This window comes from Oncorhynchus gorbuscha, linkage group LG13 (assembly GCF_021184085.1).
Source record: "Oncorhynchus gorbuscha isolate QuinsamMale2020 ecotype Even-year linkage group LG13, OgorEven_v1.0, whole genome shotgun sequence".
Lineage (NCBI taxonomy): Eukaryota > Metazoa > Chordata > Actinopteri > Salmoniformes > Salmonidae > Oncorhynchus > Oncorhynchus gorbuscha.
The window spans coordinates 95,869,511-95,884,243 of record NC_060185.1 but is presented as its reverse complement, the minus strand read 5'-3'; the positions used below and the strand labels follow the sequence as shown (position 1 = coordinate 95,884,243).

Sequence of the window (14,733 nt, the reverse complement as noted above, 5' to 3'; positions counted from 1 at the left end):
AAATTATACCGTGTAGCATTTGCTCTGGTATGAATAACAGTATTGGGTGACACAGCTGGAATGCAGATTCAGGTTTGAGTGCCTTGCCCAAGGACAGATTTTTCACCTACTACTGTATGTCAGCTGAGGTACTCAAACCAGCGACCTACCGGTTAATATAATAATATAATATATGCCATTTAGCAGACGCTTTTATCCAAAGCGACTTACAGTCATGTGTGCATACATTCTACGTATGGGTTACTTGCCCCAACACGCTAACCGCTAGGCCAACCGCAACCCTATGGGTCTAAGTGGTACCCTACTATTCTTTTTATAGGGCACTGCTCTTGACCAGGACTGGCGCAATATATGGGTCACAATCTGGGTCACTTATGACACATAATAACAAAGACATCTTGACATCCAACTTTCTAAAACATTCAAGAGATCAATACAAAACTTGAAACAACTCCTTTGTTATATCATCAGGGGTGGATAGGCTACGTTCTAAATTTAATTCGTTACAGTTACTAGTTTACCTGTCCATTGATTTGTCCTGCAATAGATGTCATTCAATTGGTAAGATTGACATTTGTCTTCTTCCTGAGTGGTGCAGTGGTCAAAGGCTACAGTTCATCAATGCTTGAGGCATCATTACAGATCCTAGTTTGAATCCTGGCTGTGTGACATCCGGAAGTGATTGTGAGTCCCATAGGGCGGTGCACAGTTATCTGGGTTTTGGCTGGTGTACGATGTCATTGTAAATAAAATGTAAAAATTCTTAACTGACTTACCTGGTTAAATTATAATGCCTCTTAAGTTTTGTTATTGATTACAATTTTGGACAGGTAACTAGTAACTGTTTACATTTAGAAAGTCACCTACCCAGCCCTGATCATAACAAAGGGTTGTTTGGAGTTTTGAATGGATCTCTTGAATCTGAGAGCACAAAGTTGGACAATCATTCAAAGCAATGCAACTGTCCCTGCTGACTTTCAACCAAAGCTCCCAACACAAAATGAGAACCTTTCAACTGTATGTGTTGTTAATAAATAGGTTAGGACTATATTGTTTGACTTTATTGGGGAGGCAGGTAGCCTAGTGGTTAGAGTGTTGGACTAGTAACCGGAATGTTGCAAGATGAGGTCCCCTGAGCTGACAAGGTAAAAATCTGTCATTCTACCCCATTCTAACAAGGCAGTTAAACCACTGTTTCTACGCCATCATTGAAAATAAGAATGTATAATTAACTGACTTGCCTAGTTAAATAAAGTTTTTTTTTTAAATGCAATTTTCCTATTGCTTCAAACAAAAACTACTTAAAAAGTTTATACAGAAACAAGAGAGATTGTTTCGCCAAAAGAAAAAGAGACAAGAGTTATGATAAAAAGTCATATTTGAATGATAAAAAGTTATATTTGAGACACATGAGTTTATCTGCTCTCTAGAACTCTGTTACAAATGTATTATGTTGGAGAACTGGACCATGAAGGACTGCCCCTTTAACCACATATTCTGGTTGTAGAAAAGTTTTCTATTTCATGTCATTGGAGCAGTGTATGACTGTTGCATTTGGGCAACCTGGTCTCATAGACTAGACGTAATATAATACACCAAAATCCGGCGACACAAATTAGTATGATATGTTACATTTTGTATGGTTACATAAGACAGAAGGTTACTTATGGGTGGGCGTAAAACGTGAATGTCTAACAACTGAAATGTCGCGTAATCAAATCTCATTAAAACAACTTCAGCGTTTTCGGTGACTAGCAACTTTCCAACAACCTACTAGTTTTTAGATACGGTTCTACTTCTTAGCGTGTTAGCTAACCCTTCCCCTAAACTTAACCCTTTAATCTAACTCATAACCCCAACCGTAACCCTAACCTTAACCCTAATTTTAACACTAATAATAACCCCTAACCCTTAACCCCTAACCCTAACCTAGCTAACATTAGCAACAAAGCATTTGATTTGTAACATATCATAGGTATTCAAAATTTGTAACGTAGTGTACGAATTGCAATTCGTAACATATCATACAAATTGTATTACATAACATGTCATACAAAATGAACAAAAAGCTTCTTTTTCTAAAATTTTGATCAACAAATTTGTTTCCATCCATGTTAGTGAGCCTTTCTCCTTTGCCAAGATAATCCATCCACCTGACATGTGTGGCATATCAAGAAGCTGATTAAACCGCATGATCATTACACAGGTGCACCTTGTGCTGGGACAATAAAAGGCCACTCTAAAATCTGCAGTTTTGTCACACACCACAATGCAACAGATATCAAATGTTTTGAGGGAGTGTGCAGTTGGCATGCTGACTGCAGGACTGTCCACCAGAGCTGTTGCCAGATAATTTATTGTTAATTTCTCTACCATAAGCCACCTCCAACATAGTTTTAGAGAATTTGGCAGTACGTACAACTGGCCTCAAAACCGTAGACCAAGTGTAACCACGCCAACCCAGGACCTCCACATCCAGCTTCTTCACCTGTAGGATCGTCTGAGACCAGCCACCAGGACAGCTGAGGAAACTGAGGAATATTTATGTCTGTAATAAAGCCCTTTTGTGGGGAAAAACTCATTCTGATTGGCTGGGCCTTGCACCCCAGTAGGTGAGCCTGGCTCCCAAGTGGGTGGGTCAATGTTATCCCAGGCCCACCCATGGCTACACCCCTGCCCAGTTCTGAAATCCATGGAATAGGGCCTAATTAATTAATGTAAATGTACTTATTTCCTTATATTAACTGTAACTCAGTAAGGTATTTGAAATTGTTGCATGTTGCGTTTTTTGTTCAGCATAATTCGTCTCCCGGATTTTATTTACTATATTATGTCTACCCCTGATTCCAGGTTGCATTGGATGGGCAGAGCCAGAAAATGAGACTACGGCCACTCCCTTCGACACCTCCCTCCCTATATCCCTCCTTCCCGCCCTCTATCCACGACCAGTAGCCCTACCCGTTCGCATGTCCAACCATTCTGCAATCGCCCGGAGTAACAGCCACGCAGACTAGAAAAAAGGTAAAACGCACTTTCTAAGGGGAGAGAGTGAGAAGGGAGGGGAGAGAGAAAAACGCCCTGGACACGGAGGGAGACTCGGGTTGATAAAGCAAGAAAAGTTTTTTTTGAATGAGAGAAATAAGGTTTGATTGGGAAGAAGAATTACGTGCTTTTATCGACTGCTGGGACCGCAGGAGGAGAAGAGGACACTGCTGAAGATGCTCAAGCTGCTGTGTTAAAGTTGTTGCAACTCAAACTGCTCATAGGTAAAAACAACAATTTCTGTCATCACAATTCTTATTTGAGTTACTTTAAAAGTGTATTATGGTGATGGTATCCTATCTGGTAAACTCACAAAGTTGTAAGGCATTTGTTAAATGACGTGGCAATCGTGTTTTTTTAGGTTAGTTTTATATTACGGCTTTTGAAAATAAGAATAACGGTCTTTAACCCACTAAGTGAGAGGAAGGGTGGTGGTCCGCGGTGTTACTTTGTTTTCTCGTTCAAAGTTCTGTAATGTAGAACACGAGATGAAGTGGGTGTGTGTCACCACCCACATTAACGGAGACTTGGGTCGCACTTCTTATTTCACTCTCTTTTACTGCGCACAGAATAAAGGCTGACTGGGGTATATGGAGCGACGCCAGTCACATACAGGAGGGTTTATGTTCCTTTGTGCTTAATGCTTATCTACCCAATTTTAAAGTACCCCCCCCCCCCATGAGGATGTGTAGCCTCGTCCAGTTGTTACTTCATATCAGCGACGTGGATATTGATCATTCTAACATCGCCCTGCACGCAAAGAAAACTCCCAAGCATAATATTTTGATGTAAAACCTGTCAAGCTAAGTAATGTTATTTTTTTCCCTCCCTTATTTGATTCTAATTTACCAAGTCGAGTGTTTTAAGAAATCAGCTATCAGTAAAGGCAGTTCACAAAAAAAAGCCTTTTAAGATAGGCTTCAGGCTTTGGGTGTGGGTTCTACTTTGTTACTATTACCCTCTTACTCCCTCCCACCCTCCCTCCTCCCTCACTCCCTGTTTCAGGGAGGCGCACCCATGGGAGAGAGAAAATAATGACACACACTCTGCAATCATGTACAGCAATCTTAGAACACAATCTTCTAACCCATCTTCACCAAAAAACAACACTTTTCAGAGTATAATATAGTAAAGGTTTTAATATAGTATATAAGTATACAGTGTGTGTGATAAATCAAACTGTACTTTCCATTTTAGCTAAAAAATATATAGATTTTCATCTGTTTTAAGTGTGTTTTAACGTGTTCACATGAATGGAGTTTTAGCGACTTTCTCCTCACTTGCAGTTTTAACTCGATTCGTTTTATCCTGAGATTCTAGCCAGGGTGGAGAGGGAGAGGGAGGGGAGAGAGAGAGAGAGAGGGGGGGGGAGCGAGAGAGAGAGAGGGGGTGGGAGAGAGAGAGAGGGGGGTGGGGTATGGTAATGGAATGTAGTGGTTTGGAAATACTTACTAATTGAAACCAGGCTTGAGGAAATGAAGGGAAAAATAATCAAGACTCTTGCATCTCAGAGTGAAAGAGGTGTTTTATTCGAGCTCAGAACATTAAGTAACAAAGATACAGAATGTATTTGAATACCAGCAACAGCTACGTTGTTATAACTTCAGGCGTGTATTAACCTTGAAGATTTACAATAAAACCAAACAGCCACCTTTTGTGTGTTTCTCCATCCCAATAGACATAGATAGAGTTATAGACGGAGAGACTTAGATCCCTCGGACATTATGCTTTGTGTCGTTGGGTGGAAAATTCAAATGTTTTAATCGCTCCCTTCCCCATTTCTGCCACACCCTGGCCCGACGTCCTTCTGTAGAGCAGCAGGGAAAGGAAAGTCTATCCCAGAGAACACTAGCCACAGGCTGACACCAGAGCCAGCGAGCTCACAGAAAATGTCTTAAAAGTGTAAAAGTGTAATGGTTCTCCCAGTTGTTCCTGTCGAAGTGATGGATAATGACAGCGGCTATGAGCAAAAGGGTTGTATGGTCAGTCAAGTCATGCTTAAAGGTCCAATACAGACTCTTAGAAATGTACATCTCAATATCAAATCATTTCTGGGTAAATATTAATTTTTTATTATTATTTTATTATTTTATTAATATTATTAATCACCTTACAGTGATTGTTTCAAATTAAAATGATCAAAAATAAACAAAAATAGCTTCTTAGCAGAGAGCAATTTCTCAAGCAAGAATTTAGCTAGGACTGTCTGGGAGTGGTCTGAGTGGGGAGGGGAAAACTTTAAACTAGTTGTTATTGGCTGAGAGGTTTGTAACTCTCATTCTTATTGGTCTATTAACTCATTCACTACCCGGTGATGTCACCAGACAGACAGGGAAAACTCCATCCCACCAAAACAGGCTAAAATTTCAGGCAATATTTTCAAACATTTCTTACACATCTCTTACACTAAAAGGGCATTATCATAACTTTCACAATTTCACAGTATTATTCCAACATCAGTGTGACACTATATAAAACACAGGAAATCACATTTTTTTGACTGTACTGGACCTTTAAATGTTCACTTTTTTTTTTATTGTGATGGTATGTAAAAGTATAGCCTATGTCTGCATGTTCAGTGTTTTGAACAGTTCATTTGACATGGTAGTACTTGTTCAAAACAGAGAATATAGTAAGTGTCAAATTTGAACTGGAACAAAGTCAGCAATAAGTTACTACACAGCCAACTTCAGATTCAGAGCCGGTCTTGACAGCCCCCCGACAAACCCAGACCTGGTTTTGTTATTTATTAACTTAATCTGTCAATTCAGTGGACATGGAATTCATTGAACACTCATCTTTGTACTCCACCAAACCTGTCGCCATACCGTTCCCCCTGCTAACTGTTGATAGCAGAGGAGAGGAGCGGCATTCTCACTGTGCCAGTGTGAAACGGAAAGAGCCCAGACTCTCGCACACTTCCTTTTGTCATTTCCTCCTCACGGTCCCATTCAGGGGCGTTTAGGACCTTCACCGTTAGAGAGAGGGAGAGCGTACGGGAGAGAGTACGGGAGAGAGAGGGAGAGCGTACGGGAGAGAGAGGTAGAAAGGGAGAGAGAGATAGAGTGAGAGCGTACGGGAGAGAGGGACAGAGAGAGGGACAGAGAAAGGGAGAGAGAGAGGGAGAGCGTACGGGAGAGAGAGACAGAGAGAGAGACAGAGAGAGGGAGAGCGTACGGGAGAGAGAGACAGAGAGAGAGACAGAGAGAGGGAGAGCGTACGGGAGAGAGAGACAGAGAGAGAGACAGAGAGAGGGACAGAGAGAGGGAGAGAGAGAGGGAGAGCGTACGGGAGAGAGAGACAGAGAGAGAGACAGAGAGAGGGAGAGAGAGAGGGAGAGCGTACGGGAGAGAGAGACAGAGAGAGGGAGAGCGTATGGGAGAGAGAGACAGAGAGAGAGACAGAGAGGGACAGAGAGAGGGAGAGAGAGAGGGACAGAGAGAGAGACAGAGAGAGAGACAGAGAGAGGGACAGAGAGAGGGACAGAGAGAGGGAGAGAGAGAGAGAGGGAGAGGGAGAAAGAGAGACAGAGAAAGGGAGAGAGAGAGAGGGAGAGAGGGAGAAAGGGAGAGAGACAGAGAGAGGGACAGAGAGAGAGACAGAGAGAGGGACAGAGAGAGGGAGAGAGAGAGGGAGAAAGGGAGAGAGAGAGAGATTATGGGAGGAGGACTGATTCCCATCAAACAAAGTTTTTCTTTTAACACTTCGATTAATCTCTTTGTCTGATTGGTCCCTGGGTGTTCTGATTATGGATAATTGAGACATTTAACTCATTTTGATCCCACCCTATTTTATTTTATTTATCACCTAGATTTCATAACTGGTGCACTAAAGCAGCAACAGTTGTCCACCCGTCAGAAGTAGGACAGTAGTACGTTGTTGATCCCAACTTGTGAAATTGTTGGCTTAGAGCTCCACTAGTGTGGTGGGTCCTCCTCCCCCTCTGTGTAGCTGTAAGCAAATCTCAAGAAATATCTCTTGACTCATGGACATATTTTGCCATAATGAAATGTAGCAATGTTCATGATAATAATTATTGCAAAATACCTCTTTCAGACAGAGCGATTGTACACAGATTTTTCAGAGAGAGCCACTCCCTACACCCTCCTTCCTACGATTCTGTCTACGCCTGTAAAAAAATAATCTGGCAGTGTTTTTTAGAGCCCAATTCATACAGTCCTATTTTTTGTATTTTTTTTAATTCTTGCCGCGATAAGCTTTTTTATATCTCTTGTGCACATGGCGGCACGTTTATGAGTGGAAGTAGATGTGGGCGGATGTGGTTGGACGTTTATTTAAAAAAAAATCTATTGAATATACACCATCACTAAGAAATGCATTATTAATTTGTTTTAGGAAACATTAAAAGACGAATATAATGTATTTTCAGAATAGTAGAGTTAATTAAACATTAAATCAATAGTTATTATGTTACTGGTCTGTGCAGTCTATATGCTACAGTACATGGCCATGCACATTAAATCAATAGTTATAATGTTACTGGTCTGTGCAGTCTATATGCTACAGTACATGGCCATGCACATTAAATCAATAGTTATAATGTTACTGGTCTGTGCAGTCTATATGCTACAGTACATGGCCATGCACATTAAATCAAAAGTTATAATGTTCATTAAACAGACACGACACACTTTGGCCTCCCTAATCACAGTCAACACACTTATATTTTATAGTAGGCTATGAATATAATGAAATATAACAGAATAAAAAATAAAATATATATTTTTCCCCAACAAAACAGTTATTTTTGCTGCTCTAATTACGTTGGTAACCAGTTTTTAAATAGCAATAAGGCAACTCTGGGGTTCCTGATATATGGCCAATATACCACGGCTAAGGGCTGTGTCCAGGCACTCTGTGTTTGCTTGTGCCTAAGAACAGCCCTCAGCTGTTATATTGAGGGGGTGTGGTATATTGGCCATATACCACACCCCCTGGTGGCTTATTGCTTAATTATAACATGCTAAATGTTTATGCTAAATGTTTATGATCAGTGATAGATGAGAAAATGAATTGATGAGCTATACCACCTCCACTTATTAGCCCAGTCAGAGAATTAAACAACTATACAGATGGACATTCAGTGAAACAAAACCACATTGATTGATTAGAACAAGTCACAGTCTTTTGGTCGGGAGACGGGCCTAGGCTTCTAAGTGGCTGCGAGTGAAGAGTAAACTAATCCACTTGTTAAAGCCACACAACATTGCTGGCAAAATGTTCTGATCAGTGATAATGAACGAGCCAACTAGACAAGAGGATCCTGAGCAGTAGTCACCTCAACTAAGCTAACATTTCTAATTCTAGTGTAAAAGTATAATTTTAAACCGTCCCCTCGCCCATACCCGGGCGTGAACCAGGGACTTTCTGCACACAACGACAACATTCACCCTCGAAGCATCGTTACCCATCGCTCCACAAGAGCCGCGGCCCTTGCAGAGCAAGGGGAAACACTACTTCAAGGTCTCAGAGCAAGTGACGTAACCGATTGAAACGCTATTTAGCGCACACCGCTAACTAAGCTAGCCATTTCACATCCGTTACACTCACCCCCCTTTTGACCTTCCTCCTTTTTCCGCAGCAACCAGTAATCCGGGTCAACAGCATCAATGTAACAGTATAATTTTAAACCATCCCCTCGCCCATACCCGGGCGCGAACTAGGGACCCTCTGCACACATCAACAACAGTCACCCACGAAGTATCGTTACCCATCGCTCCACAAAAGCCACGGCCCTTGCAGAGCAAGGGGAAACACTACTTCAAGGTCTCAGAGCAAGTGACGTAACCGATTGAAACGCTATTTAGCGCACACCGCTAACCAAGCTAGCCGTTTCTCAACTAAGCTAACGTTTCTAATTCTAGCATGAACACTATCCAAACAAAGATTTATTGAGAAAAAATACAAATCAGACATTGTCTCAATGCAGCTGAAAAAGTGGAACATACTAGCAATTTGATGCCTTCAATTTCATTAGCATACTTTATTCCAATATGTTCAGCGTTCAGTGATTTTTATTTCCAAAGCAGTTCTTTATGGATCCATCCAGTTATAATTAAGATTATTATATATATATATATATATATATACATTTTTTCATGGGTGAAGTGACATGCCTTGCAAAGTTTAGAACTGCCAGGATGATAGTAGTAATGGGCGCTGCCTAGCAACCATCAAGAACTTAAGAGCGTAGTGAGTGCCAAAGCCAGCATTAAGCTCAGCATTATGGCTACATTTAATACTAAGGCAAAACTCTGCCCATAACTTTTGGACTATAGGATTCCCAGAAGACATGGATTATTGAGTCATTGTTAGTTTTACACTTAAGGCATGACTCTGCCATTGTGCTGTAGAATTTGTGAATTTTGTCTCTTGTGTAATAAATTATATACATCAGTTTATAATGAATTATGTGTACATTTTTGTTAACTCTTAGTTATGTTCCAACATTCCCTCTATCTTGTGCCAATATCAGTTATTTTTAAGTCTTGTTTTCAATAGTTTATATTTTTTCAAAGAGATTGTCAGTTGGATAGGCTCTCTGCAAGGTTTTGTATGGCTTATCTATCATATGAACATCCTTTTTCAGATTCAAATATGTTTCCTGAAGATCGAAATGTCTTGATATGAAACTTTCAATTTGCATGTATTTGAAGATATCTACATTGGTCCAAAATTGCTTTTTAATTCTGTCATGGAAATAATTTCCTATTACCAAGTCATTTATGATTTCTATGCCTTTACATTTGTATTTTTATTTTACCAGGTAAGTTGACTGAGAACACATTTTCATTTACAGCAACGACCTGGGGAATATTTACAGGGGAGAGGAGGGGGGAGGAGTGTGTGTGTGTGTGTGTGTGGGGGGGGGGGTGAATGAGCCATTTGGAAGGCTTTAGTTTACCATGTGGAATAGTTTATGGATGATCAGTTGATGTTCAGATGTGTCTGTTACTTGAACACTGTGAAGAATTTATTTGGGCTGCAATCTGAGGTGCAGGTAACGCTAGTAAACTTACCCCCTTACCCTGCAGCAGAGGTAACTCTGGGTCTTCTTTTCCTGTGGAGGGCCTCATGAGTGCCAGTTTCATCATAGCGCTTGATGGTTTTTGCGACTGCACTTGAATAAACTTGAAAAGTTCTTGACATTTTCCGCATTGACTGACCTTCATGTCTTAAAGTAATGATGGACTGTTATTTCTCTTTGCTTATTTGAGCTGTTCTTGCCATAATATGGACTTGGTCTTTTATCAAATAGGGCTATATTCTCTATACCACCTCTACCATGTCAGAACACAACTGATTGCCTCAAATGCATTAAGAAGGAAAGAAATTCCACAAATGAACTTTTCATAAGGCACACCTGTTAATTGAAATGCATTCCTAATAGTAAATATAAAGAAAAAAATCCTTGAATGAGTAGGTGTGTCCACATATTTTCACTGGTTCTGTATGTTACTTTAAATTCCATACCCAAATCTAACTGCCTGTAGCTCAGGCCCTGAAGCAAGGATAAGCATATTCTTGGTACCATTTGAAAGGAAAAACGTTGACTGGTACTGGAAATGTCGTAAGTAAAAGCCCTGGGTGGGAAGTTGATACAAATCCAAATCAAGAAGGTTAAAATCACCCCCTGACTTAAGAAGATGAAAGCTTTCCTCTTTATTCTTGTAAGTTTTATTTGACAACATAAAGTCTGTTATGACCGAGTATAGTTATTTAAAGAATGTCTTCGGTAGGGTAATTGGTATTACCGAGAATAAATCTAAAAAACTTTGGGAGCCATGACGACGCCATTCTGAAGATTCTACCTGTAAGATATATGGGAGGTTTGTTCCATTTAGTCAGATCTGATTTCATATGGTTGAATAATGGGATAAAGTTACCTTTATATATTTGTTGTTTGTTGTCACTTATTAACCGTCTAAGTATTTAATATTTTTTCTGGTCCACTTAAAGGATTGCTGTCGATCATGAGTTATTCCTAATTTTTTTCTGATAATAGTTTTTAACAAGGGAAGCATTGAGTTTTCATTATTGGTCTGGTATATCAGGATATCATCTGCAAATATGTTTAGTTTATATTCATGTTTACCAATACTGATGCCTGTTACGTTTGGGTCTTGTTTAATTCCTTCTGCAAGTGGTTTAATTGCAAGTGCAAACAAGAGGGGGGAGAGGGGACATCCCTGGCATGTGCCCCTTTCTAAAGCAATTGAATCAGATAATGTTTTATTTGTGTATATCTTTGATTTAGGACATTTGATATATATTTTTTATTAAATGTATTATTTCAGCTGGAAAGTTGGTTTGAAAGGTGTGTAATTGTCACTCAGTACAAATGGTGCCTTAATTTAGTATGTGTTTAACAGACACCTATCCTAGGTGATAGTGGTTTCACTATCACAAGGATAACAACTAAGAAACATAGAAAAACTTGACAGTATTCATGCTGTAACCTTACACAACCTTGCATATGTGCAACCGTGCAACCCCCCCCCCTCACCTTCCAACTCCCTTTATACAGCTCTGACTAGAGTTGATATGTGGTGAACAGATATAGGATCTTAATTTGATCACCCTTAATTTGATCACCCTGTTGATCACCCAACAAACTTGTAGTGTATTCAATGTTTAACAATTATTATAAAGGTTGTAATTTCCACAAAGTCAGACACGATTTGCCCTAACTAAACAAAATAATTGATCAACCCCTACAAAAATGTCAATTTAATTATAATCCACACAATCATTCACATTTCCCGTTGCTGCAGGATTATTTTCCTGCTGTGCGAAACTGGTCAAATTAAGATCCTACATCTGTACGTACATGTTGTTTGGAATGGAATGCCTAAATATCATTTGTGGCAGTGCGAGGAATGTTAATTTAGACTTATATATTGCTTTGTTGAGGTTGTTATCTTGCTGGCAACAGATTCTGGCTCACATATGTTTTTTTAAACTGTAATTTGTTTACCTCCTTCTCAGCACTTGTTTCCAATCACAGTTGTTCTTGTACTCTGAAATAAAACCGCTAGCCTATAGAACGTGCAGAAATTTGCAAAAGTCAAAAGGTTACAGGTTGTGTTAAACACTATGTATCAATATGTCATGTCACTGGAAGACGTTATAATGATTAATGGTCAACAATAACTATAGAATGTAATAGAACTTCAGGTATTAAATGGAGATTTGCAAAGCTCCATCACTTTAAGATTAAATTGGAGGTGTGCTATAAGCCTGTAAATACCATTAGTCACTGGTGACATTCACACAAGCAATAAACAGTGTTCCTGCCACTTTGGGTCAGACAACAACAGCCTACAATATAAATAACAATAATTATTTTTTCTTTTGAAACAATACTTGTATACTATTCTTAGTTGTTGGTGCATTTTGATGCGTGTTGGAAACTAAATGTAAATCATTTCTATAAAAGGATATATTCCACTTGCAAATCAGTGTAATAAATAATTTCAAGTTCAGTTATTGAACAATGTTATGTTGTTTGATTTTGAGGTTTTACGTACCATGTACTGAAGAATATAATCACATTTTCCTCTGCCAAATTAAAAATGTTTCTCTTTGCTTATGTAAAACCTCTCTCTCTCTCTCTCCATTTCTCTCTCTGGTCTGTAAACTAGTCAGGTCAGTTAGTAGTAACAAATGTTGCTTTGTCAGCTGATCAGTCCACCCCTTCGATTGCAACTACTCCCCACAATAAAGGAAGGAGGAAAACATTGAGAAAATTCTGTTTGATAACATTGGAATAATTCCGCAACTAAGGATGCATCCCAAATGGCACCCTATTCCCTTCATAGTGCACTACTTTAGCCTGAGATACATCCCAAATGGCACCCTATTCCCTATGTAGTGCACTACTTTAGCCTGAGATACATCCCAAATGGCACCCTATTCCCTATGTAGTGCACTACTTTAGCCTGAGATACATCCCAAATGGCACCCTATTCCCTATGTAGTGCACTACTTTAGCCTGAGATATATCCCAAATGGCACCCTATTCCCTTCATAGTGCACTACTTTAGCCTGAGATACATCCCAAATGGCACCCTATTCCCTTCATAGTGCACTACTTTAGCCTGAGATACATCCCAAATAGCCTGAGCACTACTTTAGCCTGAGATACATCCCAAATGGCACCCTATTCCCTATGTAGTGCACTACTTTAGCCTGAGATACATCCCAAATGGCACCCTATTCCCTATGTAGTGCACTACTTTAGCCTGAGATATATCCCAAATGGCACCCTATTCCCTTCATAGTGCACTACTTTAGCCTGAGATACATCCCAAATGGCACCCTATTCCCTTCATAGTGCACTACTTTTAACCAGGGCCCATATATCATTAACCAAATCTTGCCACTCACTCACCAGGGTTTCACACTTCATTGTTTTATTAGTGTTCTTATCACAGTCACCATTCAATCTATTCTTTATTGTTGTCTTGACTGACAGAGCCTTTGCTCTCTGGTTTCATTCACTTTCACTGCCTCTTTCAGAGACAAGACTAACTCACTAGGTATTTACTAAACTGGAGTGTCTCTATGGCTCCTTGGCACAATCATGTACAGAGATCTATTCAGTGATGATGATTGTAGTTGCACAACCCAACAGAATAAAGAAAGAAAGAAAGAAAGAAAAAAAAAGAAAGAAAGAAGAAAGTGATTCTGTTTTGTGGCTGAACCCTGTGCTGACATGCTCTGGGTGGCAGACAGCACACGAAGAGGCTGGGTAGAGTGAGTGGAGGACATTTCTTTGGAGTTAGTCACTGCGCGAGAGAGAGACAGGAGAGGAGAGACTAGGCTCTGTTCCAGCTGGCCTGACAACTCTATCAAGGAATGTGGTAGAGGCAGGGTGGGGCCTGCTCAGCCCCGTAGAGCACAGCACAACACCCATCCCAGGGCCTGGCCTGCTCAGCCCGTTAGAGCACAGAACAACACCCAGCCCTGTTACCTAGCACGTTGGTTGCTCTCTTAGCAATCTAGCTACAACTGAGAGGCTATGGTGGATCTCAGCCCCGTAGCCTGTTGCTTCAATCTCTTAGCAAGCTAACTGCTAGGGCTGAGACAGGGCTGGAGGCTAGGGTGGGGCCCAGCCTTGTAGCCTATCGCTCCAATCTCTTAGCAAGCTAACTGCTAGCGCTGAGACAGGGCTGGAGGCTAGGGTGGGGCCCAGCCTCGTAGCACAGCACAGCACCTAGCCCTTTAGCCTGCTGCTCCTTTAGCAAGCGAGCACTGCCTGAGGTAGTCTAGCCCGTTGCTCCGATCCAATAGCAAACAAGCTAGCGCTGACATGGTGAAAATATCTTAGGCACATAGAAATAAATACATTTGCTTGACTGACTAGAACAGGGAAAGCCCATCAGATCACAGACATTTTGACAGTACACTCAATATTGCTAGTCAGTCAAATTCCCAAGCCAGCCCTACACAGCTTTTATTTGACTAGGCAAGTCAGTTAAGAACAAATACTTATTTTCAATGACAGCCTAGGAACAGTGGGTTAACTGCATTGTTCAGGAGAAGATAAACAGCTTTTGACCTTGTCACCTCAGGGATTTGATCTTGCAACCTTCCAGTTACTAGTCCAATGTGCTAACCACTAGGCTAACTTGCTAGCGCTGATCACTCCTCTGTGTGTACTGCTGA

The 14,733-nt window shown here is 40.5% G+C and overlaps 1 protein-coding gene across 16 annotated transcripts in view; it reads left to right on the top strand.

Annotated features, from left to right (window-relative positions):
• The first annotated feature begins 2,981 nt into the window (after positions 1–2,981).
• Positions 2,982–14,733, top strand: part of LOC123993754 (neuroblast differentiation-associated protein AHNAK-like) — a 45,742-nt gene continuing 33,990 nt past the window's right edge. For 4 of the 16 annotated variants that reach the window (XM_046296210.1, XM_046296209.1, XM_046296207.1 and 1 more), the window contains exon 1: positions 2,988–3,266. The gene's annotated coding sequence lies outside the window, so the exon portion shown is untranslated. Of the gene's footprint in view, positions 3,267–14,733 lie in introns of all 16 variants that reach the window. The other 12 variants (XM_046296216.1, XM_046296214.1, XM_046296218.1 and 9 more) reach the window with 7 other exon arrangements.